The sequence below is a fragment of the Vigna unguiculata genome, chromosome 1 (genome assembly GCF_037176805.1).
Source record: "Vigna unguiculata cultivar grain cowpea cultivar isolate G323 ecotype 2 chromosome 1, ASM3717680v1, whole genome shotgun sequence".
Taxonomy (NCBI): Eukaryota; Viridiplantae; Streptophyta; class Magnoliopsida; order Fabales; family Fabaceae; genus Vigna; species Vigna unguiculata.
Window position 1 is genome coordinate 3,086,570 of NC_140792.1, and position 25,729 is coordinate 3,112,298.

General features: G+C 27.5%; 1 pseudogene; it reads right to left on the minus strand.

The window, feature by feature from the left end:
* Nucleotides 1-660: 660 nt before the first annotated feature.
* Nucleotides 661-17,196, minus strand: LOC114182296 (ferritin-3, chloroplastic-like; annotated as a pseudogene).
* Nucleotides 17,197-25,729: the final 8,533 nt, after the last annotated feature.

The following is a 25,729-nucleotide window of genomic DNA, read 5'->3' on the forward strand; positions in this document are numbered from 1 at the left end:
AATTTTACGTGATTTACAAATAATGTTAAATTATAATGTACATAATTAAGTACAAATTTTATTTTTCAAATCAATTAACCAAATTATATTTAAACTTTGTTTCCTAAAATTTAAAATAAAAAAATGAAATAGTAAATTTTATCTATTCTTCACTACCTCAAATAAAATTTCTCAATATTTTCTTGTATTATATATATATATATATATATATATATATATATATATTTAATTCACACATAATCTCAGAATCTACTATATCAATAAAAAAAATACACCATTAAGTCAATTACATAATTAACTTAATACACTTGTCCTAACATATACCCATATTGGCCCATTTAATTGTGGTTTCTAAGGTTAGCTTTGTGTGTATATATAACACACATTTTGTAACATTTTAACACACAATCGTAGTCCTAAACGATTCATGATTGAGAAGAGAGAAGAGATTATGACAGTAGTTCCTCTTTTCTAAACCCTAAGTCTAAAGTCTCTTTCACAAATGTTATAATTGAGAAGAGATTTATACAGTAGTTCCTCTTTCCTAAACTGTAAACCCTTGGAAATCTCATTGGAAACATGTTATGATTTGTGTGTATGGTTGAGTTTGCAAACAGAAGAATCATTGGAGATATCAGTGTCCTTTGTTGCTAAACATAGTTAAACCTCAACAACAATCTTCACAACATCGTAGACAAAAACAACAGTCTCGTCCTCCTCAACAGTCTCGTCCTTCTCAACAACAATAATTTCATGCGGCTCATTCACATGATGATATTGTTGCACCCATCTTTGGATCAATCTCTGCTCTATCAATTTCAAAAGTTCCTTGCTTTCCCAGTTGCATGCCAACATAACCTTGCAATCTCAAGGTACATCGTCAACAAATATTCCTTTAGACAAATGGATCTTTGATTCAGATGCCACTAATCATATGTCACATCATTTGCCTTTTTTTGTTTCGTTATCACCTAACTCATCCATGTTAATTACAACGATTGACGATTATTCAGTTCCATTATCTGGTATTGGTACCATTGCCATACTATCTTTATATTTGTCTGATGTTTACTACATACCTTATTTTGCTATGAATCTTCTTTTTTTTTTGTTGGGAAAATTTGTGATTCTGGATATAATGTGTATTTCTCTCCATCTGATTGTTTTGTACACGATGACACATCTCATAAGGTGATTGAGATAGGTCGTAGGCAAACTGGATTCTATGTCTTGAATTAGTTCAAAGAGTCAATAGTTGTAACCTCTAGTGTAGATTTATCTTCGTTTCATTTATTTATCAAAGAATTATGTTTGCTTTTGAGAGTGAACTTAAGTGCATTTGAGGAGAAAGAAAGATGAAAGTTGAGTTTTTTAGGTTGAGCCAAAGATGCTAATATTTGAAGGGAAATGAATGAAGAATTTATAAAAGTTATTAAATAATATGATAGATTAAAAAAATAATTTAATTGATAAAAGGATAAAATTACTATTTACCCTTGTATATAAAAGTAATTTAAATTAAATTATAAATAGTGTAAATTATATTATAGTGAAATGTGAGTGATTATTTAAATTAAAAAATATTAATAAAAAAAATTAAATTAAAATATAATTTTAGTAATTAAGATGAAATAAAATTTGAAAATTAATTTAAATAAAGAAAATGATTTAACTTTATGAAATTATTTTAAATTAAGATGTGATAAAGGTTAAAAAAGAGAAATACCTAGACACAATAAAAAAGTGAAAAAACATTAAAAACAACATGGTAATTATATTGTAAGTGAAGAGACTTTTCATTCAAATCTTGCAAAAATCACCTCCTCTCACACTCCTCAAAATCTGTTTTTACAAATTCTTCTTCTAAATCAGATGATACAAACCCAAGATTCATATCACTGTTACAGTAACAATAGATAAGTATATAGATAGAGAAATAAAGACAGGCTTAACAATAGTTTTATAAGCCATCATTATTGTTTTCAAAGTTTTTTTTTTAACAAGCATTTTAAATTAAATTATTAAAAAAATATATTTATTTACAAAATTGTGACTATACATTTTTTTACAATGATAGATGTCAAAAAAATTCGTATCCGCGGATAAAATCCGCAATGGGTAGAAAATAAATATTTAAAATGATACTCCCACGTAATGAGTACGGATATTTTTTGTACCGTATATTAACGGGGCGGGTACGGGGTATTATAGTATCCGTACCCATATCCGTTATATTTTAATTTAAATTAAAAAAAAATTATTAAAACATTAACACATTAATTATGAATGAGTTATTTTTTATTAATTGATTTTGAAAAATCTTCATTTATTTGTAAATTGTTATTTAAATGAGCTATTTTCATTTTATTTAAAATTTATAAAGATTATGCATTGTATTTTTATTTGAATCTATGATTCAATTATTTTAATATATTAATTTTTTTTTAAATATCTGTAAATATTCATAAATATTTATAAATATTAAAAAATATATAGATACCTACATAACAAATACTCATACGAATATATGTACAAATACGAAATAGATATTTATTCAAAAGAATAAGATAAATGAGATATATTATCTGTACCTTAGCCGTTCATATTGACATTCCTAATTAAAACTATATATTAAGATAGATCTGAAAAGCAAATCCTGTACTAATGTTGTGCAGTCTTAACAAGAAGCATTAGTCTTCCCATGAATTCCATAGCTCTCTCTCTCTGTTTTGGTCAATTGTGGTTTTTGAGAGAACTATTGAAGCATGATGGGTCCCTCCTCAGTCAAACCCTAATTTCGCATTCCAACATTGAATCTAAACCAAAGTCAGGGGCTACGTACCAGAATCTCAAATAATTAACCTCTTCAAATTCTTCATGAATTTCACTTTCAGAATTCCATAAACAGTGGTAATCTTTTTAATTGGAAAAAAAATAATAAGTAAAAGTGTGCATCATAGATTCATTTGCTTCGCCAGAAGTTGGAAATTTGAACACGACAAAGCACCTTATTCATTCAATTTTGGATCTTCTTCAAAAAGGTGTTTCAATTACAATAAGTTTGAACAACTAACACTTATAATTAAATTAATCGAACTTTCAAGGATGGTGGTGGAGTGCACACTTTTTCTTTTTTATACATGTGATTTTATGTATTATTTTTCTTTTATATTTTTTTCATTGCCAAAACTTGGTGTTCTATTCAACACAAAGACTCGTTTTTCTCCAAAATTTTAGAGATCTCAAATAAGTGATTTTTTTTTTCTTTTTAATTTGAGTTTTTGTGTATTCTCGACATTTAAATCTTATTCACTCTAATTAAACTATTTAAGAGATATCAAATAAGTAAGTTTATATATATAAAGAATACATGTATTATTTATTTTTTATGAAAGAGTGAAAAAAATGCTTAAGCAACTCTTTAAGAAAAATATGACTTCAGATAGTCTCAAGATCTATAATTGTTTAATGGAGTCAACATATAAAATCTCAATTCTTATGAAAAAGTTGACAAGTACCTTTAGGAAACTTGTTTTAATAAATTGTTCAATCAAATAGCGTTAGAAAGCTGAATTTGTTAACTTATATACACAAATAAGATAAGAAACCACAGAAAACTACAATAGTTTATACCCTTTGAAATTTCATTGAGAAATAAACATATTTTATTATTATTATTATTATTATTATTATTATTATTAGGGTTAAGTATGTTTTTAGTCCCAGAACTTTGATTCAAAATTGGAATTCGTCTTTGTCCAAAACTTCAATACATTTTAGTCTCTAAACTTTAGAAATAAATGAATATAGTCTTTTTAATCCAATTACGTTAACTTTTTTTTACGTGTCAAACGCTTTTTATATTAGTATTGGAGTTATTTACATTGTTTAACACATTTCTGGTTTAATATCTACTGAGAAATGTGTTCGACACCTAAAAAAAGTTAACATAATTGAGTTAAAATGACTATATTCATTCATTTTCAAAGTTTAGGGACTAAAATGTATCGAAGTTTCAGACATGGACGAATTCCAATCTTGGGTCAAAGTTCAGAAACTAAAAATATACTTAACCCTTATTATTATTATTATTATTATTATTATTATTATTATTATTATTATTATTATTATTATTATTATGGTGTACCACATTTTCACATTTTAGATATATAATAATTCATGTTAGAGAAGAAATAGTAACATTCTCTCAACCTAACATTTTCAACCCTATTAATCATTATTTTTGGCGATAAATAATTAGTACTTCTTCTTTATCTGTTTATTTTATAATTAATACTTTTTTTTCTGTCTTTTTTAAACCAATTTCCAATTTCCACCATTTTGAAAAGTAGATCCTATACCATTCAATATTTGATGTATCTTAGAGCATTACTATTATATGAGATTTCTTTATAGGTAATAAGGATCCTTTTATTCGAAAACTCTCTTCATTTCTTTATGTTTTATCTTTTAGTTCATTATTGATTTGGTTAATTGACAAAAAAAAATTGTTATCTAAATTAGTTTAGTTCTTAATTGAAGTTTGATATTGTTTCTTTATGTTGTCTTAGATCTATAAGATTTTGAAGAATTTTCAACTTTTGTAGTTACTATTTACATTTCAAGCAATTTCCAAAAAATGGAAGCTATTACAAATTGAAAATGATTTATTTATTTGTATATGATTGCACTATCAATACTAAAAATTCGATTTTAGTGTAAGTTAAATATATTATTTAGTGGGAGTTATAATTGTCTCTATTTTTATTTTGTCTGAAACTAACATAGAATTTAGTGCATTAAAAGTATCTTAACGTCATTTAAATATAATCATCAAAATATCTGTCATTAAAATTATTAAAATCGATTTTAACTATCTCTAAATTAATCTTAAAAAAATTTCACCTAATATTTAGTAGTAGTTGTAACCGCTAAGAAAATCATATATTATTTTTAAATTATTTAATATCTAATGGCGATTGTAATTACCAAAGAGATCAAAACCTTTTTAAAAAATATTCAAAACCTAGTGGTAGTTAATTGCCAAATAAAAATAAATGTAAAAAACCTAACCAAAATACTCTTTAAAACAAAAAAGAAACCATTTAAAAAAAAATGTTGTACCAAATGCAAAAGCTACTATAATTTAGGAATTTTAAAAAATTATATAAAAAATTATTTTTAAATAAAGTACTCCATTGTACAATTTCTTGATAATTTCAACCCTTTACAAGAAAAATCTCAATATTGTAGATTTTATAGGATAGAAATGTGCAAATCACACCTCATAGCCTCATATTGAAAGGAAGATTATTGGCGGATTCCACAGACTCCATTATAAACTTGGCCATCCGTTAAATCCACCAAGAAGAATCGAGAATCCAGACAGCAAAATGGCAAGATTGCTTGAATAAGATCTTGTCAGCACAGATTGGAGACCAGTAAAATGCATATGCCACCATTGACTCATTACCACTTGTGCAACTATCTTGCGCTACCCACACACTGTTCTCTTTTGATTGCATTTTCTACTAAGTTATAAGAGGAATCAGGTGCTTAACTACTAACCAAGTTTTAAATTCGTTTTGTACTTGAATCCATTATGTATTTTTTTACCATTCAACCATCCAAAAAGGTAGATATTGTAGTAGAAAAAACTTACTTGGACTGTAATCACCCACCACAACATTTAATCTAGAAGCAACTCACATAATGAGCATTAATATTAACATCATAATCACTGTTAGGCTGAAAGAAATTAATATTTTATATGTAAGCATTAGTTATATTGGTTATACATATAATAGATACAACAATAGTAGCCAACTAAGATATAACTTACATCCTGTTGGAAGAAAGGAGATCGGTAGAAACAACATAATACAAAAAACATTGCCTCTTATGATTCACCGTGTGTTCAACAAAATATTTACAGCTGAAAGATTCTATTTACAAAGTCAAGTAAAACATAATACACAACACTTGAATTAATTTTGACACGTCCATGAAAAATAAGTTTTGACAATCAATTCTTGAGTTGCCTATGGCCTTACAAGATTAACCTTGTTCTCTAGATATAACATAGTCAAAAGTACACCTAGAGAGCTATAACTAAATTGCGCACTTATTTGAATTTTTCATGGCTAAGGAACTTTTGTCAATATATCATTTACTATAATATATTTTATTTTGTTTATGGTCTCAAGTTAAAGCAGTAAGAAGTGTAGGAATTTGGGATGTTAGAGGTGATCATGGGAACTAGCTGATGTGGCTTAGGCTAAGAAATAAAAACATGGCATCTGCAATAAAGGGTTTATGAGGGACCAAAACCTTCAGTTGCACCACAAAGGTCGTAACCTTTCATGGAAACTAAGGTAATGGACAAGCATGGAGGTATGGAAACATGTATATGTTTGCCCTGAGCCATCATGCGTGCACCATAACCGAACTCGTGCATTAGGAGACTTCACTAGCATAAAAAAAAACACTATAATCGTAAACATGGCGAGAAGAAATAGAAATGTGACAAGTGCTCTAAGAGTTACACAATGTAGTCTTATTGGAAGGCCCACCAGAAAACTTGTGGCACCAGGGAATACAAATGTGATTATGGAACCATATTTTCCAGGTACAAACTCCTTTCTTATTCAATGCACACAACTCCATTGAATTGAAGTGGTTATAATAATAAATAATATCTATGGGCAAAATCAACCATGTTCAATTTGCACAGAGAACAAAACAATTACAAAATAACATCTTAACTACAATTTTGAACCAAAAGCAGACAAAGTCATCTCATCATAACATTATATGCTTCTTCCTCCTCCAATCTTCATATTTATGATCAAATTTCACATTTAGATCAACAAAAACTCAGACAAAATCTGAGTATAGCAAAAAAGAAATTTCATAGCATTTATAACAGAAAATGATGAAAATTAGGGTTTATGAGAAGTTGGAAATTTAAAAGAAAAATAAATTTCAAATGACTAAAGAAAAAATCAATGAGGAAATGAGGAAAACAAAGGCTTAAAAAACCTAACTTACGGGAAGAAGATGGCTTACACAAGAAAATGGAGTAGATGGCACTTACGGAAAGAAAAGAGGCACTGGCAAAAACAAAGAATGAATTTTGAGGAGAAACGAAGATGGCAAAGATGACTTCTGCAAGTGCGAAATTTTTTACATAGAAGCGCGAGATTGACCTGCTAGAGTAACTTACAACTAACAACAAAAATAACATTCAAGTCTAAAATAAATATTAGAAGATCAGGTCAGTTTTAAACCGACTACAAATATTACATAATTTTATTTTTATTCAATATAGCCTCATTTTAGGATAACCGCCTTTATATATATGCCGCTAAAAAATAGTTTTCTCGTAGTGTATAAGAAAATAACTTAATTGTGACAAAACAATTTATAGTTAAACCATCACTGATCACTCACAAGTGAGGAAATGGTGAAGACAACATTCCGTAACTAAATATAGGTAACTAAATAACGAGGAAATTATATCCTTGCTATTAGTCGAATTTTCCGTAGCAAATTCCACTCTAAAGCCTCACTAATGAATTAAAAGAAAGCATGTTAATAGCCTTGTTAATTAGCTACAAAATTTATCCACAGCTAATCCATAACAAATTATAAGAATTTATCTCTAGTTACTCCTTAACTAATTCGTAACAAATTATAAAAACATATCCCTAGTTGATCCGTAGCAAATTCTAACAATTTATCCATAGCTAATCGTAGCAAATTATAAAACATATCACTGGCTACTTCCTAGTTGGTCTGAAGGAAATTCTAACAACTTATCCCTAGTTGATCCATTGCAAATTATGAAAGCATATCCTTATTTGATCCGTAACAAATTCTAATAATGAATCCTTAACTTATATGTAGCAAATTTATTTATGAGAAATTATAATTAATAACTTATTCTTTTCATTCTTTTATATTTGGAAACTTTTTTTTTAATTTTGAGTGGATGAATTAGATAGAATGTTAAACAAATATCAAGGCTAAAAAATATTTTATTATTAATTAAAATATATTAAAGTCAATTAATTAGATGAAAAGTTCAATAAATAATAAGTCATAACAAAAAAAAAAGTGATTTCAAATTAACTACAAAGATGTAGAAATGTTTTCACTAAAACTAGGAAATTTTTACAACATATTCAATCCTTCCAAGCCCATGTCTATTGTTTTCCTAATATATTCCATGCTAAAGTATTAATATTCTTATATATAAGTTTGTTCAAGTATAGGAATCTCACAAGGTATATAATTAAAGTACAAAGATAATAACGAAAAATATCTCTGAAGAAATAATGTATACTTAGGAATAAAACAGTTCCATCATGATAAATATAACAAAAAGTTGGAGTTCTAACTAACATTTAAAGTCTTCATTCCATATACTTATAGTAAGAATATATACGCGTGAGAAATATCAGAGACACGTGCAATAATTTATTTTAGTAATTTTAGGCATGAAAGTCGAAAATAAATTAGCTAGGAGTAGTTTACTTATAACTTTATGTAATTAAGATAAATATGGAATAAAATTCTCCATGTAATAACATAAACTGAGTGATAATATCTCTGGATCTTTTTATAAAAACCATTTTGATTTAAAAAAAAATACATTTTTTTTAATCTTTGGAACGTGTAGTTGTGTTTTTCTTTTGACTCTTAGAATTTTTTTTCTTAAGACTTTTGATTTTGCAATTTGTTTTTGGTTTTGATCCTTAACTTTATTATATATATATATATATATATATATATATATATATATATATATAATACAGGACTGAAATAAAAGAACAAGAACCGGAATTAAAATAAAAAAAAATACAAACGGCAGTAAATGAAAAGTATTTTTTCTAGATAAACAAATGAAATAGGTTTTTTTTTTTTTAAAGTTTTATGTTATAAAAATTGAAAACTATTCAATCTTTTCCTAATGAAGGAGATATTCCAAACGATTCAATTTCCTCTAAACAACATTATCATATATGATATCATTATTTTTAAATAACACTTCATTATTTTAATCGTAAAAGGTAAGAAAAAAAATAGTCCTAACCCAACAGGATAGTAAGTTAAATAAGTTTAGGTTTAATAATGTCTTTGCTCCTTTGGAGTAAAAATCTCAATTTGGTATCCGAAATTTTAAAAGTCTCAAATTAGTTTTCTTTTTTGTTTAAACATCTAGAGTTTGCACTTTTTGTTAAGTCTGGGTTGACGCCGTTAGGAGGAGTCTGGCATAATACCGACACCTGACATTATCACTGCCACATCACTCTGTCATTGTCACGTGGCACGACGACAGCTTGACACATGGAATTTTTTTTATTTAAAAAAAATTCAAAAAAAGGAAATCAAAAAAATCAAAAAAATAAAAATCGTGGAACTGACTAAATTGAGATTTTGACTCCAAAATGGGAACCAAAGGCACAATTAAACCATAAGTTTATAGACTATGTTGTGCACAAATATGATACATGTATTGAATACGACATATGCTAATTTTGAAAATAATATGACATGACATGTGATATATGCATATTGAAAAATATACATTTTTAAAAAAATGATAAATATATGATCATTCTTATGTGAATCTAAATTAAAATTAAATATATTAAATATTTTTCAGCATAAAAATTTATAAATTTTTGTCATCATAAAAACATGATTGGTTTATATATTATATACTTCATCGATAAGTATTGGTAAAATATCTTAAAGTATCATATACATATATGTGTCAGATACAGATACATGACATAAATTGTACTATCAACGAATCATAATTTATCACCTAATTTATAATTCATTTTATATTTAACAAAGTAAAATTTATAAACTAAGATTTTGTGATTAAACATTTAAATCATCACATAATGAATTAAGGAATTATTGTCAATTCCAACTTTTAAAAAGTTTTAACATTACTTTTATATTAAATAACACTAACATTACTTTAGGATTTTTTTTTCAGATTAACTGATATCTCAATCTTTTAAAAATTATAGTTGTCCCATTCTTTTTTACATTACACGTGCCTTTCTTAGATTTTAAACAAAATATATTTGCACCATTTTCTTACATTACTTGCACACCGTAAAGGAGGTTTTGGTGGAAGGATGAAAAAGTTGAAAATATAAGTGTAATTATCAAGGGTATTAGTGTAATTTAATTATTTTAATCAGAAATTTCAAATTTTCATGAATTAATAAATTAAATGTTTAATATTTCCTTTATGATTATACTTTAAGATAGGTTGACAAGTTAGTCATGTGTAAAAACAATAAAGTTAATCCAATATTTGGACAAATAGATCGTTGAATTAATCTATATTTATATAAAAAGAATATCTTTTATATATTTTTTATTTTTATTTTATTTTTTATAATATAATTATTGACTAACTCTTTTAAAGATATAATTGTTAATATTTTTTTAAAAATAATTGCTATTTTAAAATATTTTGTTAAAAGTTTATAACAAATTTCTATTGTTTTTCTCTTTTGTTTTATTATTATATTTATAGTTGGGCTAAATATGTTTTTTGTCCCTCAATTTTAAGGGAAAATTAAAAATTAGTTACTTTTTAAAATTTTAGTCCAATTTAGTCCCCAATTTTAGAACCGTGTAGATTTAGTCATTTTAACATAATCTAGTTAAGTTTATTGAACGTTTCAAACACATTTTATGATAATATTTGAGTTGTTTATACTGTTTGACATAATTTTACTTTAATGTTAACTAAAAAACTATCATGAAATATATTTGAAATGTCAAATCAATCTAACCAAATTTGATTAAAATGACTAAATTCACACAATTATAAAGTTAGAGGACTAAATTGGACCAAAATTTCAAAAATTGACTAATTCCAACTTTTACTGACAGTTGATGGACAAAAAAAATATTTAACCCTTTATAGTTCTATTAGTTACATTCAATTACTTCTTTTATATATATATATATATATATGTATATTTATTAACTTATAATATAATACAAATATTTAAACAATGTATAAATGCAAATGTTGTCGCATCTATGTTTATATTGGTGGACATAAAAATTATGTACACAAAAAGAAATATCTCTTTATATATAATTATAAATGAATAAAAATTTTATGTTATTTATATATTTATATTTTTGAAAATTTACCCAAATAATTTGAATTATTATAAAATATTATAGTTAACACATTAAAAAGAAATGTTTTAATTTTTCTATTTGTTTGAAATATAAAATATTACAAAAGATAAAAATTGAATATGACGAGGAGATAAAATAAAAATTGAATATTTTAGAGGAGAAAAGTTGTAAATATAAAATTTAATTTGATATTTGTTTTGGGTGGGCGTGGGGTGTAGGATTTAGGTGGAAGCCTAGGATGCAATGAGTTGTGCGGAAGAGAGAAGAAAAATAGGGTGCAGAGAGTACAATAGAATCACGCGTGTGTTTGTAATGAATCAAGTGGTGGAAATTTGGAATGAGATTGGCGCGTGGGGTAAGGTAATCCCACGTGGTGAGATACATTGCACAGAGCCAAACACCCACAGAAGATTGCTATTAATTGGATCGTAACCACCACTTGCATTGCATATATTCTCCCTCTTCACTCTCTCTCTTTCTCTCTCATATCCATGCATCACTCATTTACCTATTTCATGCCAATTCATCATCATAAATCACACAAATCATAATCATCATGTGATATTCTCTCTCTCACTCACCACCACCGTTGATTTCAACCCAAAGATATGCTTTTGCCAACAATTCCAGCACATTCATTTTTATCATGGTTATCACAAGATTGATTAAAAAAATTTAATTAGTACTCACTTTCATCTATATTGGTACTCTTTTTTAAAAAATATCAATTAAATTCTAATTTTTCAAAAAAATGTCTGAATTAGGTCTTTTATAGCAAAATATTATTAATATTGTTAACGGTGTTGATAATTAAAATGACTTATAAAATTAAGTATTGATATTTATATCAAAATTTAGTGATAAAAATCATAAATAATAACTTTAATAATTTTTATTTGAAAGGGATACCATCCGACTAATTAAATCATTAAAGAACTAAACAATACATAACATCAACTCCTTTATGTGTACGAATAAAATATAAAAAGATTTTGTTTAATCAACATTCAAATTAAGATATTTTCTATTGAATTTTTATTAAATATTTTAGTATATTAAGTATTTAAAATTTTATATTTTAATTAAGTTTCTTAACCTTTTGATAAAATGTAATTGTTATCTAAATTGTTATATTGTTCACTTGTTTTATGTATTAAAAAAAATATAAAATGAGTAAATAGTTGCGAAAACATATCTTTTACATAGAATACATCAGAATCGTGACAACCTCGTTAATAACAAATGTCACTTATCATATTCGTATGAATCATAAAATTTCACATTTTTTAATACTGAGAATAATTATATCATGTAACTCACAAAGAAAGGAAATGATATTAATTAAAAAATATGTATATAATATAATCACTCATAAGAAAATTTAAGAAAAACTCCAACTAAACTTATTTAAAGTTTTCTTTTTTGTAAAGATGAGTTCATGTTGTTCTGAAAAAAATAATAATTCTTTAAAATTTGATGGAAGCAGAGAGTGAGGGTGGTAGGAGTGAGTAGAAGAGTTTAGAAAGTAATGTGATATATTAGAATTTGTGAGTTGTGTGTGAGAATGAAGAAAAAGGAAAGATGAATTTCGACAGAAAATGAGGTAATGCAACGAACAGAGACACATTCAGAAAATGAGCACAGCCACGCCCATTCCCATGTTGATTCTTGTCTCGTGTCTTCTTCCTATTCTCAGTTCCAACATGAAAGCATTCTTGGACTTTGGAACAAACCATATCTCTCAACTCAAAAAAATTCTGAACTGTGTGTTGGACTCTGTGATTTTCTGAGAATCATAAAGTATGGCCCTCCACAGCATCAACTTTTCATCTCCTCTTTCCCAATCATCAATAAATTCACCACAATTAAATACTATTTTCCTTCTCCATGCTTTCATACTTTTCATATTTCTTTTAAACTTAAATAAAAAAGAAAGAGAGTGTCAGGGTACTGATATATTATTTGTTTTATAGTTGAAGTATAAATAATCTGATGGAAAATTATTTTTTTACCAAATTTTGTGTATAACTTTTGATAATGTATGCGACTATCTTAAAGAAATGTTTGATGTAGTTTAAAAAAAGAAAAAAATATTTAATGTGTGTTAAAGAACAAATTGTGTCAAATTTTGTTAAATAAAATGTTGTCCAAGTATTATAGTCCTAATCTTATTTATCAATAGACAATATTATGATGAGTCTAATATTTGCTAATCAGTATGGTCTTATCATGGAAAAGTTAGATATAATATTTGTTTTCCTTTTTATGTTTCTTAATCATTTAATATTTTTGTGCACATTTTTCACCTTTTGACATTTTCATCTTTGTATCTAGACACTAATTTAGAGATAAATTTAGAAAGAAATATTTTTGGTAGTAAAAATTTTGATAACTAATTTTATAGATTAATTTACAAATTGATTATAACTTTTTATTCATATATTAACTATTTTAGTAATTAATAATTTTTAGTTTTGTAAATTGATATTTAAATTGGTCATTATAATCACTAATTATTTTTTATCATTAAAATTAGTTATCATATAGAGTTTTTTTTTTTTGTAGTGTATGATAAATTTTGGTTATAGTGGAAATAATGTTATATGTAGTTGAAATTGAACATTTTCCAGAATTGGATTAAAATAAAATGTTTGAGTTGGTTTAGAACTTATGGCACTTTAAATGATTTATGCATATCTTGATTGAGTTGTTACTCCAATGTATAAAAATGGAACTTGAAATGATGATCGAGGAAAAGCCTTTAAAAAAATAAAAGTGGAGTCTAACAAGAAAAGGTCCACAAATTACATGGAACCCTTTCAAATATTAAGATTAAGATACACAATCTAAGGGGACAATCCTCAAGTATCTACCACTAATGAGTTGTCTACCACTAATGAGTTGTAGATATTTGTAAGGATTTACTACTCAAAACAAGCCTATAAGTTAAATGAGTTATAAACTTTTACAAGTCCTATAACTCAAGCTGATGTTAAATATGAAGAAATTGATTGAGCATTTAAGTACAATAGTTTAGAGTTTAAAATATGAAGAAATTGTATTTGATGAAAAGGAAATGTTTTCAGCATCTATCATCACAAGATTTGCACGAAGTTTAAAAGTCTCATACAAAAAACTCTTGTGATTTGAACTAAAATTTAAATGTCCGCCAACTTTATCTAACATAAGCATATGTAAACTTTGGCTTATTATTTGCTTTGTACGATGTGCATTTCACTCATAGAAGTAGAGAGATGTGAAACCAAATGAGAAAATATTCTCAACTATAAGAGAAGTTGTGCAAAGAAGGGAAGCAATTAATGTTGCATGGAGCACATTCAATGCTTCTATACTCAAAGCTTATGATATAAAAAAGAAGAAAAACATATTCAAGTGAGTTCAAAGTTACTCAATGGATAGAAACAAATTGCAATGATTACTTATTCATGAGCTTATATAATGAAACTTTTTGAAGAAGAGGAAACAAGAACAAATAGTAATTTTGCAATTGCTAAATTTTCTCTGTGCCAAAAAAGCTTTGTAAAAACATTGTTTGTGTTTAACCTAGACAAATTACACAGAGAATCAAACCATTCTATATGTCAAAAGATGTTACTCTCTCAAGTGATTATAATCTTTTGATCACTTCAACATTATATTTAGCTAGGGGTGACTTGTCAAAAAAAAAAAAAACTTAGTTAAGGCAATGGCTTATGAAAAAAATACTTGAACAATGTCATGCATGAGTGCTTTGAGTCGAAAGAATATTTCAGTTAAGCTAATAGTTAATTGTTGAAAACAATGCTTAATTAAGCTAAAAGTGGCTTGGTGAAATGATATTTGCTTTTGCTTCACAATATTGACTTGCTTAATGGAACATGTTTATTGTTTGATAACTAAACATAATCTATTTAATGAGATTTCTCTTTGTGAGAACCTTTTGGAGTTTTGAGTTATAAGAACTCAATTTTGATCTTATTAAGGCAATCTATGGTGATCAACCTCATGACTTATCACTCACCTTCTCATATTTCTTGAGTGTGACATCAATATCCTGTCCCTAAATTGAATATCAAAATGACTCTCCTGGTTTCTCATCAATTGGTATCAGAACTTTGACATTTATATGTTCAGTGAGTTATCACTACAAAAAAAATCCATTTTTTCTACGGACAAAATTCGTATGTAAAGCCTTAAATTCGTATGTAATTGCACAATTTTGATGAACTACATACGAAAAAAACCCGTATGTAAAATAGGTGTCAAAAATTTTACATACGAAAAAAATTTCGTATGTAATGTTACATACGGAATAAATTTGTATGTAACTGATGAAAACATTACCTACGGAATAAATCCATATGAAATTTTGGATATCTTTACATACGAAAATGTGTCCGTATGTAATAAATGTAGATTTTACCCACAGAATAAATTTGTATGTAACTGATGAGTGACATTTTGCATAAATAGACCCAAATGTAACATGTTTATAAGAATTCTTTTTATATTCCAGTAATCCAATTGCAATAAAGTTAAAATGAAATAAAATTTTACCAACACTAATAACACTAATTCCAATGAATTTGGTACACATAACAATCTAATAAATTTCTAGTAGCACATCCAAAATCAAGTCTTAACAACATATAATCCAAGTAGAGAACTAAGAACCTATATCTAAAACCAAGGTCCCCAAGAAGACTTTTATATATCCCGAACAATTTTAGGTCATACTAGAATAAATATTTTTCCACTTCTATACAGAGTACCTCCTCGTGGAGCAACATTTGATTAAAGTGTCACACACCTGAAAATTCACATCAAAGAAAACAAACCAATTAGATATTTTTTCTTTGAAAGCATTTGGGATGACATATTCAACAAGTAGGATGCAACAGAAAAAGTAATTTTTTACCATGTCCTTTGCCTACTCTTCTGAGCTGAGCACCATACTCAAAATTTTTTAATAACTTCCACCTACCAAAATAAAAATAAATTATTTTTCTTTGATCAATTTAAAATCTAAAGTTTGTCAATTGAATATTGATAAAATTCACTTAATAATTTATCTAATAAACTACAAGACAAAAGTTCCCTTAATTTGCAACACCAAATTACATGTTCACCTAAAAATTCGCTTTCAATAAAATTTGTCAATTGCACATCATTGTTCTTTGGTTCAACCTGTCAAACAACATGTAACAAGGTCAAAGAAAGGAATACGCATTTTAATAACATCGAATTGGACATAAATGTGACAAACAAAAAACTCATCTCACAGTGTGCAAGTTAAGAAGCTTCTCATTTGTTAGCTTCTCCAAAGACAGAGCAAGTTCCCTTACTGCAACAAGAAACAAACACAAACGCATTTAGTGTCATACTTAGAAATTTATAAACTTTGAATAAGTTGTGTTACATCATCTGTTACATATGAAATGAATCTGGTAAGAAATTATATATTTTATAAAATTAACCAATTAAGTCAACATGTACATACAAACTAAACACACATCTTTCGTTAAAATAAATGCACATAGTGCAACAAAAGAGAAAGGTTTAGTTATAAATTATATGAAAAAAAAATAGAACGAGAGGGTCATACACATAAACTATACAAGGAATCTTCCCATTTCCTCATGTTCTCAGAAAGAGGCATCATAATTGATTGCAACTTCACTTTTCCATCACGTTTGTTCTGAAAATTAATCAGATTTGAAATTTTATACAAAAATCTTTGTGTAGATTAAAAGTTGTAACTGTTTTATACTTGATATTCCATCAATTTCTCAACATGCTTTCTTTCCTCCTCATTTGACTCCTTAAAAAATCTACAACGATGGAATCAAAAGCCATAATGTACTCCCCATAAAAATAAAGTGAAATTTATAAGGGGTTATCGTTGGTGAATATAACTAAAAAGAGCATTTTAATTTGGAGTACGAAAAGATAGAAGCAGGGAACCAACCCACTTGATTTGTTTGTTGCTAACAACTTCACACTCATTGTGTACTTCTGTGAGCAAGGGAAGCTTCTAGAAGTGTGGGGACAAGGTCGAGCTCCTTCTTGACTGCTTCAAAGGAATGTCGCTAGAGGTGGATGGCATGGTCGGTGCCATCGGGATCGACCTAAAATGTTGTCCCAAACGACATCGTCGGAGGTTAGGCGATAGTAGAGGAGGTTGTCGTGAAAGTGGGTAGTTGTAGGAGTAGGAGTTGAGGTTAGGGTTGTTATTGGGGGTGGAGCGGATGTGGACGAGGGTGGTAGTAGGCGCAAAGGGTTTTAGTAAAGAGGTCGTGGGTGAGGTGGGATAAGAGCTTGGCAAAGACGAAATCAAAAGGTATGGAGAGGTTGGAGAGAACAATGAGGGTTAGAGATGTGAAATGAGTTCAAAACCACAATACACTGAACAACAAAATAAAATTTTTAAATACGGATAAAAGGTATATCTTTATTTACATACGGATTTTACGTATGGATACGTGAATAGCTACTCATTTGTTTTTACATACGAAAAAAATTCGTATATAATGTAATTTTACATATGAACATAAATTCGTATGTAAATTTCATATGTAAATCTTAATTTATCTATGGATATTTTTCGTATGGAATTATCCATATATATATATATATACTTTCATATTTTATTTGTGTTTTCAAATTTATGACTAGGGTTTAGGGCTAAAAGTATTCTTCAACTCAATGTTTATCATGTATGCAAAACAAAATCATTACAATTAAATTAGTATTTTTTATTTAACTTATGCTTTAACCCAAAATCAATTATTTTTTTTAAAACAACACAAGTTTACTCGAGTATTATAAGCTCCAACCTGAATTTAAGTTGAAAATTTGTCTGATATAAATTTATATTAGGATTTTGTCCATCGTAAATTTGCATCAGTTATGTAGTTGGATTATTAACAAACATAAAGAAAAATAAAAATGATCATATATAAAAAGCTTCTTCAGTGTTAGTGCATTATCCTATTGTCCAATCAATTTGAAGTTGTATATATTTCAATAATTTGCATAGTCGAATATTTCAATAAAATCCCATAAATATGCAAGTTCTGTTCATATTTTCAATCATTTGTCTTTTTTAATATTATTGTAATCTTATTTCCAATTTAAATTAAAAATAAACAAGAATTAAAAATAAACTTTATATTATAAATATTAAGTATAAATTACAAAATAAAATATTTGCATGATGATATTAATTATAAATTGTTTATACATTTATATATAAAAGAGGATTTGATGAAGTGGCTTCTGTTACGTGGTCTTGTGACACAAGTCTTTTTGAGCTTCTTCTTCTTTTTAGTTTGTTTTGGTGCAATAATAATAGTTGTTCTGGTTCATATTCTATGCACGTAAACATGGTAGGTGCTAGTTAACATCACCATGTTTTTAAAGCTGCTGATAAGAACATTTCTATTTTCAAACTATAAAAAAAAATTGAATAAATATGTATTTGCAATGATGCAATTGAAACATTTCATTTCATTTTCAATTAATGATACATCACTTATATACTTTTCGTGATTATATATTTATATTTGTGTAATTAATCTTTTCAAAATTTTAACTTTTTTGTTACATAGTCTTTCTACTAATTAATGTTTACACTGTCAGTTTCATTTTAAGAAATTTGGTTGTCCTAGATAAGAAAATTTTAATTCTTAGATCATATTTGAATAATAGAGATTAAAAAATGCATATGAATTTTGAAACAATCATGTGATCATTAGTTAATTATAATTTTAACTTTTTATTGGTGGCGGCATGACCATTAAAAAAGTTGTCCACTTTTTTTAAATTTTGACCATGTTGATATAATTTAATGATCTATATTTAACAAATGCTATTTTTTTTCACAAAAGGTCGATTTTCAATAGATATACCAATTCTGAAAATCACATTAAAAATTAGTATAAAGTATATTAATAAGATTTTTCAGAAAAAGTATATTATCTAAAATACATTTAGTTCTAACACTTGGCATCAAACTTTTGCTTGTAAGTTGAAAATTTTTTTGATATAACTTCCTCTAACTAATGCTTTATTGTATCTTTTAATTAAAAAAAATAAAAAACACATGTTTTAATTAAAAAAAAAATGAAAGCGTTGAATATTGAAACAAAGCACATGTTATTTTCATATAAATTATGTTTATACAAATTTGTATTTTTCAAAATAATTTGGTATGTACATAAAAAGTTGATATAATATATTTTCAAAAGTTGAGACATATCAATCTTCAGTTCGGAACGAATAATCTCGACATCTAGTTCGAGCTAACTCAGGTTGAGTCGAGCCTAATTAGTCTGGGCAAAGTCGAGCTAAGTCTATTTGGAAAAAGGTCGAGTCGAGTCAACCTATTATGAAGGTTGAGAAATGTTGACTCATGCTGAAATTCGAGCCAAGTGAGTCTAAATTGAAGGCCGTGCCGAGTTTAATGAATTATAGGTTGAGCGGAGTCGGTCCGAGACAAAAATTATTGATTTCTTTCTAAAATAACTAAATAAAATTAATTTCCATTACTATTATACTCCTCATAGATTTATCACACAAAAAAAAAAACTAAAAAAACTTAACTTGTTCACAAAATTCTAATTCACAAACTAAATATATTACCATGGACTTGACAAATATTCAATTATTATGATTCACATATGACATGTGATCACACAAACTTGTACATGCAAGCAAAACAGAAGAGTAAAACTTTAGATACAAGAAAATAAAATCTAATTGGATATAGTATGTAACATTTTACTCTTGTACAGAGAAAAGCGAAATATTTTACATTTTAAATATACATAATATACTGTATTTTTATATAATAAAATACGTATTGTTCATTTAACGTAAACTCTTGACGAATATACCATAAAACGTGTTGTAGAATAGTGGTGAAAATGAATGTATCGAGAAAAGTGGTCACGTTTTCATTTTGGTACTCATAAAAGTTGACGCAGCCACACAAAGGTTGAAGCATTGTGCAACGGATAGTCGTAAAAAGACGATGATTGGTTAAAACAACAACTAAAGGACCCAAGTCAAATTAATGCTGTGTTGGCCCAGACATCCTCTTCTTCATTCTCACGTGATCTTCGCCCATTCCAATATTTTCAACCCTTCTTCATCTTCTCTTACAACAATAACAACTTCAACTTTTTTCACACTTTGGATTTTACATCTAAAACAATCTCACTCTTTCTTCTTGTCCACGCTAAAAATATGATGTCAATTCTATTGAACTGTTTCATAATAATAATAATACTATCTTAAAAATATTAAATGTTAGAGGATTTTTACCAAATATAATACTGTATTTATTTGAATGGATTTAGTGTTCAAAGTGATTAGAGAGAAATGATTCGAGAATAATCATCCTGTTTGTTTTCTAAGATTTGAGAGTAGATAAAAGAAAGAAATTGCAAGATTATGCTATTCTGTCATCTCTCCTCATATGAGATAATTTGATGATAATTCAACTCATTTTCCCGTTTAAAATTATGCTTATAACAATAATTAATATTTCAAATTTCTAAAATATTTATCTAAAGAATTTTCAACATGTAAATATCTTGTATTTTTATTATTTTTTATTAAAATAAATATTTTTTTCAATTTATTTATTTAAATATTTTTTATAAAATAAATTTAACTCATCTAAGTATAATTTTATATTACTTTTAAGATCAAGATAATTTAATAATCTTGTTTTTCTTTCTGTTAAACTTAATGTTTAATTTATTTTATCAATAAAATCACTCACTCACTTTTTTACTTTTAAATCCAGACACTTTTATCTCTAAATTCATTAAAATTACAACACAAACTTTATTTTCTAATCCACTTAAATTCATTTTCTTTTTCAAATCAATCATCACCATTATTTCCAAACGACTATTTTAGAATTTTGAGTTTGGTAAAATGCCATCTTATTTCCAAAAGTAAAAACTTCGAGAAAAAAATTGTTGATTTAAGAGAAGTATGGTTAAAGAAATAGTATGAAACATGTGAATCAATTCCCCCCAACAACATACATTCATCCAGATCAATCTGAGAATGGAAAAGAGAAAAGTAATTTATGAAAAAGAAATGATGTAGAAAGAAAAGAAAAAAAAAATGAGAGGCAAGTTGATAGATGAGCACCGCAATAAAGAATAAAAAAAAACTGCAGAGACGTATCAAGAGTGTATATATTGGGATCTGTTGTTACGATTCTGCAGATTCCTACCACCACCATCATCACACTCTTCTACACAAATTAACATAACATTTTTTTTTTAATTTCTTTCTCCATCCTCATGAAATTGAATTTAGTCAATAAAAAATGTTAAATAATATATTAATAACACTCTTCCATTAAATTAAACTATTATTATTACTCCCACCCCACGTCAACTCAAAATCAAAATAATCACCTCAAGTTAACTTAACCAACCGCACACATCCAGCACGTGGGGCCCACACCACTTGGGTCCATCCATCGAAACTCGCGCCATAGAGAGAGAAAGAGACCCAATCCAATGCACCACGCGCCACGCCTGCTATATATATATACACACACCCAAAACCGCGACACCGCTCTCTGTAACTCAATTTGCTTTGCAAGCCCCAACGTTAGCGTTTCGGAGAAACACATACACAGTAAGAGGTTCAGGGAACGCACCGTGTCGGAAGCTACGCTTTTACCCTCTCGCGGTGTCGGAGAGGAACATGATCGTAGGGAGAACAACAACAACATCATCGTCAACAGCAACAACAACAACATGGTGCGGTGTTTCAGCTTAGGATCCGTTCTCATTCTGGTGGCGCTCGCGGCGTCTATGGTGGTGCTTCCGCTCATGCTACCGCCTCTTCCGCCGCCGCCACTCGTCCTACTCTTCTTCCCCGTCGGGATCATGGCGGCGCTCATGCTTCTCGCCTTCTCGCCCTCCGACGGCAACGGCGTCGTTTATGCCACGTAGGATCCATCGGTGCCACATTTTGGTGGTTCTGGAATGTTCCGATGGGATCGCTTCATTCCCGGGTTTCTATTAGTTTTTTTTTTCTTTATTTTTTTTTTTTTTAAGTTACGCTGTTTATATGAAAGGGAATTAATTGTAAAAGCAAAAAAAGGAAAAAGGAAAAAAGAAGAAGGAAGGATTCATTGTATTGCGGCATAGACACGGAAATTTCATTTTTGTTTCGTTAATTATAATAATTATTATTAATTGAAACATACTTGTCCATCATCCCCACTCACATTTTTGTGGTAATAAAAAACAGATAATATAATTAAAATTTAATTATTATCTCCTTATTACGATAAGATAAATTAATAAGAAAATACGAGAGACAGGAAAAAAAGAAAATATATTATGACGTTTTCAAACTTTACTGATTTTTTTAAAATGACTTTGTTGTAATTTTATAGTTATTTACTTATTGTACTTTGTATGTACGACCCTAAACAAACTATAAGAATAGACTAAAGGATGAATTGAACGGTAAAATATTTTATTATTTTAAACCTTTTCAAATAATGACAATTAGTGTCATTTTAGTTCTCTTAATTATCAATTTTAATTCATGGATTGGTGTTATCTTTTTAATGAGAATAGTTGGCAAGTTACCTAATATAGGAAAAATACAAATTTTAAGTAAAAGGTTATCAGTTCATAATTATTAAGCTAAATGAAGAATATATTTTCTATCCCATGATAAGCATTGTACTTGATCTTAAAAAAAATTATAAAAGAAAATACAAAAGGTATCATCTCGTACAATTAGGTTATTCTTAGGAAAAGAATACAACCAAACTTTTGTTTGATACTTCCTAATGAAAAAAAAAAAAAAAAAACTTAAATGGATAACCCATAAAATTAGTTATTTTGCAATAGATAAATAAAAGTAGGCTTTATCACAATATTATTAAAACTAAGTAAATCGATAATAAATAACCAAAAAAAGTTATAAAAATAAAGGGTCTGACAATATTGTTAAAATTAAGTGGATTGATAATAAATATTGTCCTTAATCTTTTAAATAGAAAAAAAAAGTTATAAAAATAAAGGAAAGGGTGTAATCATTTTATGAAGAAGTATAAATAATATTAATTTCGTTCTAATTTAAGACTTGATTCAACGAGTTCCTTCGAATTTCTAATTTAAATTCAATCGAATTTTAATCCAGTTGAATTAAATTAAACAAATGAATTTATTAAAAAATATATACTTTTTTATAATTGTATTTGTTGTGAATATTATATATATATATATAATAATAATAATAATAATAATTGTTTAACATCTATATAAGTTTTAACTATTAATTTTCTGATTATACCTTTATATTTTATTATAAAAATATAGATGTATGAGTTTCCACTAATTAATATAATATGTTTAGATTAAGTTGGATGTAGTTGAAAACTTATTCATTGTGTATCTAACTAAACTTTAATTAGGCAAAACAAAATTAAATCTAATAAAATTCAATTCAACTTTATGACTCAATTGATTCAAATGTATAGTTAGGTTTAGTTGATTGAGCTTGTAGGTTGATTTTGACCTACTTGTACTTCTAATTTTATGAAATTGACTTCACTATTAAGAAAATGTTATTAAACAACTTAAATATTATAAAAATAACATTGGAGGTATAAGTATAGAGTAATTATGTTTAAAAAAAATAAAATAACCTTTATTTTAGACATTTTTAACACACTAATTATAATGGATGAATGGAGTATTAATATAACAAATCTAAATTAGTTAAAATACCTATCAAACTCGTTAATTTAATTTAAAGATTGTACTCTAACATCACTATAAATAAAAATATAACATGTACTTCTTTATTTTTCCGAAAGATCTCAATTATATAATAATAGAGATATTTTGGGATATATAATTGTTTCTAATATGTAAACAATAATAATAACAATTTTAAATAAGTTCATATATATCATGATGATTTTATTAAAAAAAACAAAAAAAAAAAAAACAAGACGATCACACCAAATTTATGACAAAATTACAATCAAATATTTGATTTTTTATTTTATTTTATATGCATAAATTAAAAATTGTTATCGTATGTAGAATATATTAGTAAAGATGAATCTCTTTATCTATATATTTAATTTTTATTTTTAAATTACAAGAAAACATGCACTTTTATCAAGTGTTTAAATAAATAATTTAAAAAAATGATAATAAAAGAGATTTAAAAAATGAATTCAATGTGATTCAACCCTATTTTATTTACAAATGATATTTAAGTATATTGGACGTTCAAGCGAGATTTCCTTATGCTTTAAAATCTGTTTTGGTTACTTAAATAAATTATCTCATAAAATGTATGTTGTTTGATTGGTATAATGATTTAAAAATAATATATCAACATTGAAATACTGATAAAATAATTGAGTAAGCACTAGGTGAATTATTTCATAAAGTGTATATTATATGATTGTTATTATAGATTTAAAATAGTTGGATTGAGTTATGGATTTAAATATTATTGGATTGCGATGAGGTTTAAAACTTAAAAAATTATCAAGAACTTGTAAAAGTTAAAAATAAGAAAAAAAATAGCATGTCAAAACACATAATCTTTTATAAATGTCATATTTGAAAATTAGAATATATAATCGTGTGCATGTTTTCTTTAAGATAATAAGACATGAAATTAAATATTAATTATTAAGAAATTAACGGTAATAAAATGTGCAAAGTGAATGAACCATTCCCTTCATTTTTAGAATTGGCTTTAAGTCTAACTTAATTCCACAAAATCGGTTTGTAAGATAAGGATTGCACACCCACTAGTGCAGTAAAGACTTTTGGTCTCGGTTATTTTTGTCATTCTGCCTCGATTTTAGACTCGAGGCATATTGGGATGAAGCCAAAAGGGGGTGTCTTTTGGTCTCGATTGCAAAGGGACTGGAGCCATAGAGAGACTTTTTTGCTTCGGGTTTGTGAGAACCGAAGCCATAGGTTAAAAATTTCTATTTTTTAATTAAAAATTTCGTAGAGCCTTTTCTGCAGGTCTGTGGAGGTGCATTCCGCAGCAAGCAGTGGTTCATGCAGCGTCGACGCGACTCAGGAGGGATTTTTTGCAGTGGCACACGATTCGCAGTGGTGATTTTGCAGCGGCAGCGGCAGTGATTTCCAATGGCGGTGTCGATGGTGCAGTTGCGCACGTGTCGCAGGTGATGTTCCTTCAGTGGCGCGACTCGTGGTGGTCGGCGGAGGCGCGAGACAGATCTGGTTCGCAAGACAGAGCAATAATGGCGAGGTTGATGGCGTCACAACAAAGGTTGTCTGCGTCTTCGCTCACAGTAGTGTCGATCTCTGTCATTGAAGTATGGCTCCGAACGCGCAGCAATAGCCTGGTTTCGCGTCGTTGTGGCACGCAGTGGTCTAACGTCGCGCTGGCTCTCGGTTTGTTTGCGTTTTGGGGGAGTTGTGCAGAGGAGAAAAAACTAGTTCGCGATTTGGGTTCGCGCAGAGAAGATGAACAGGTGCAGGGT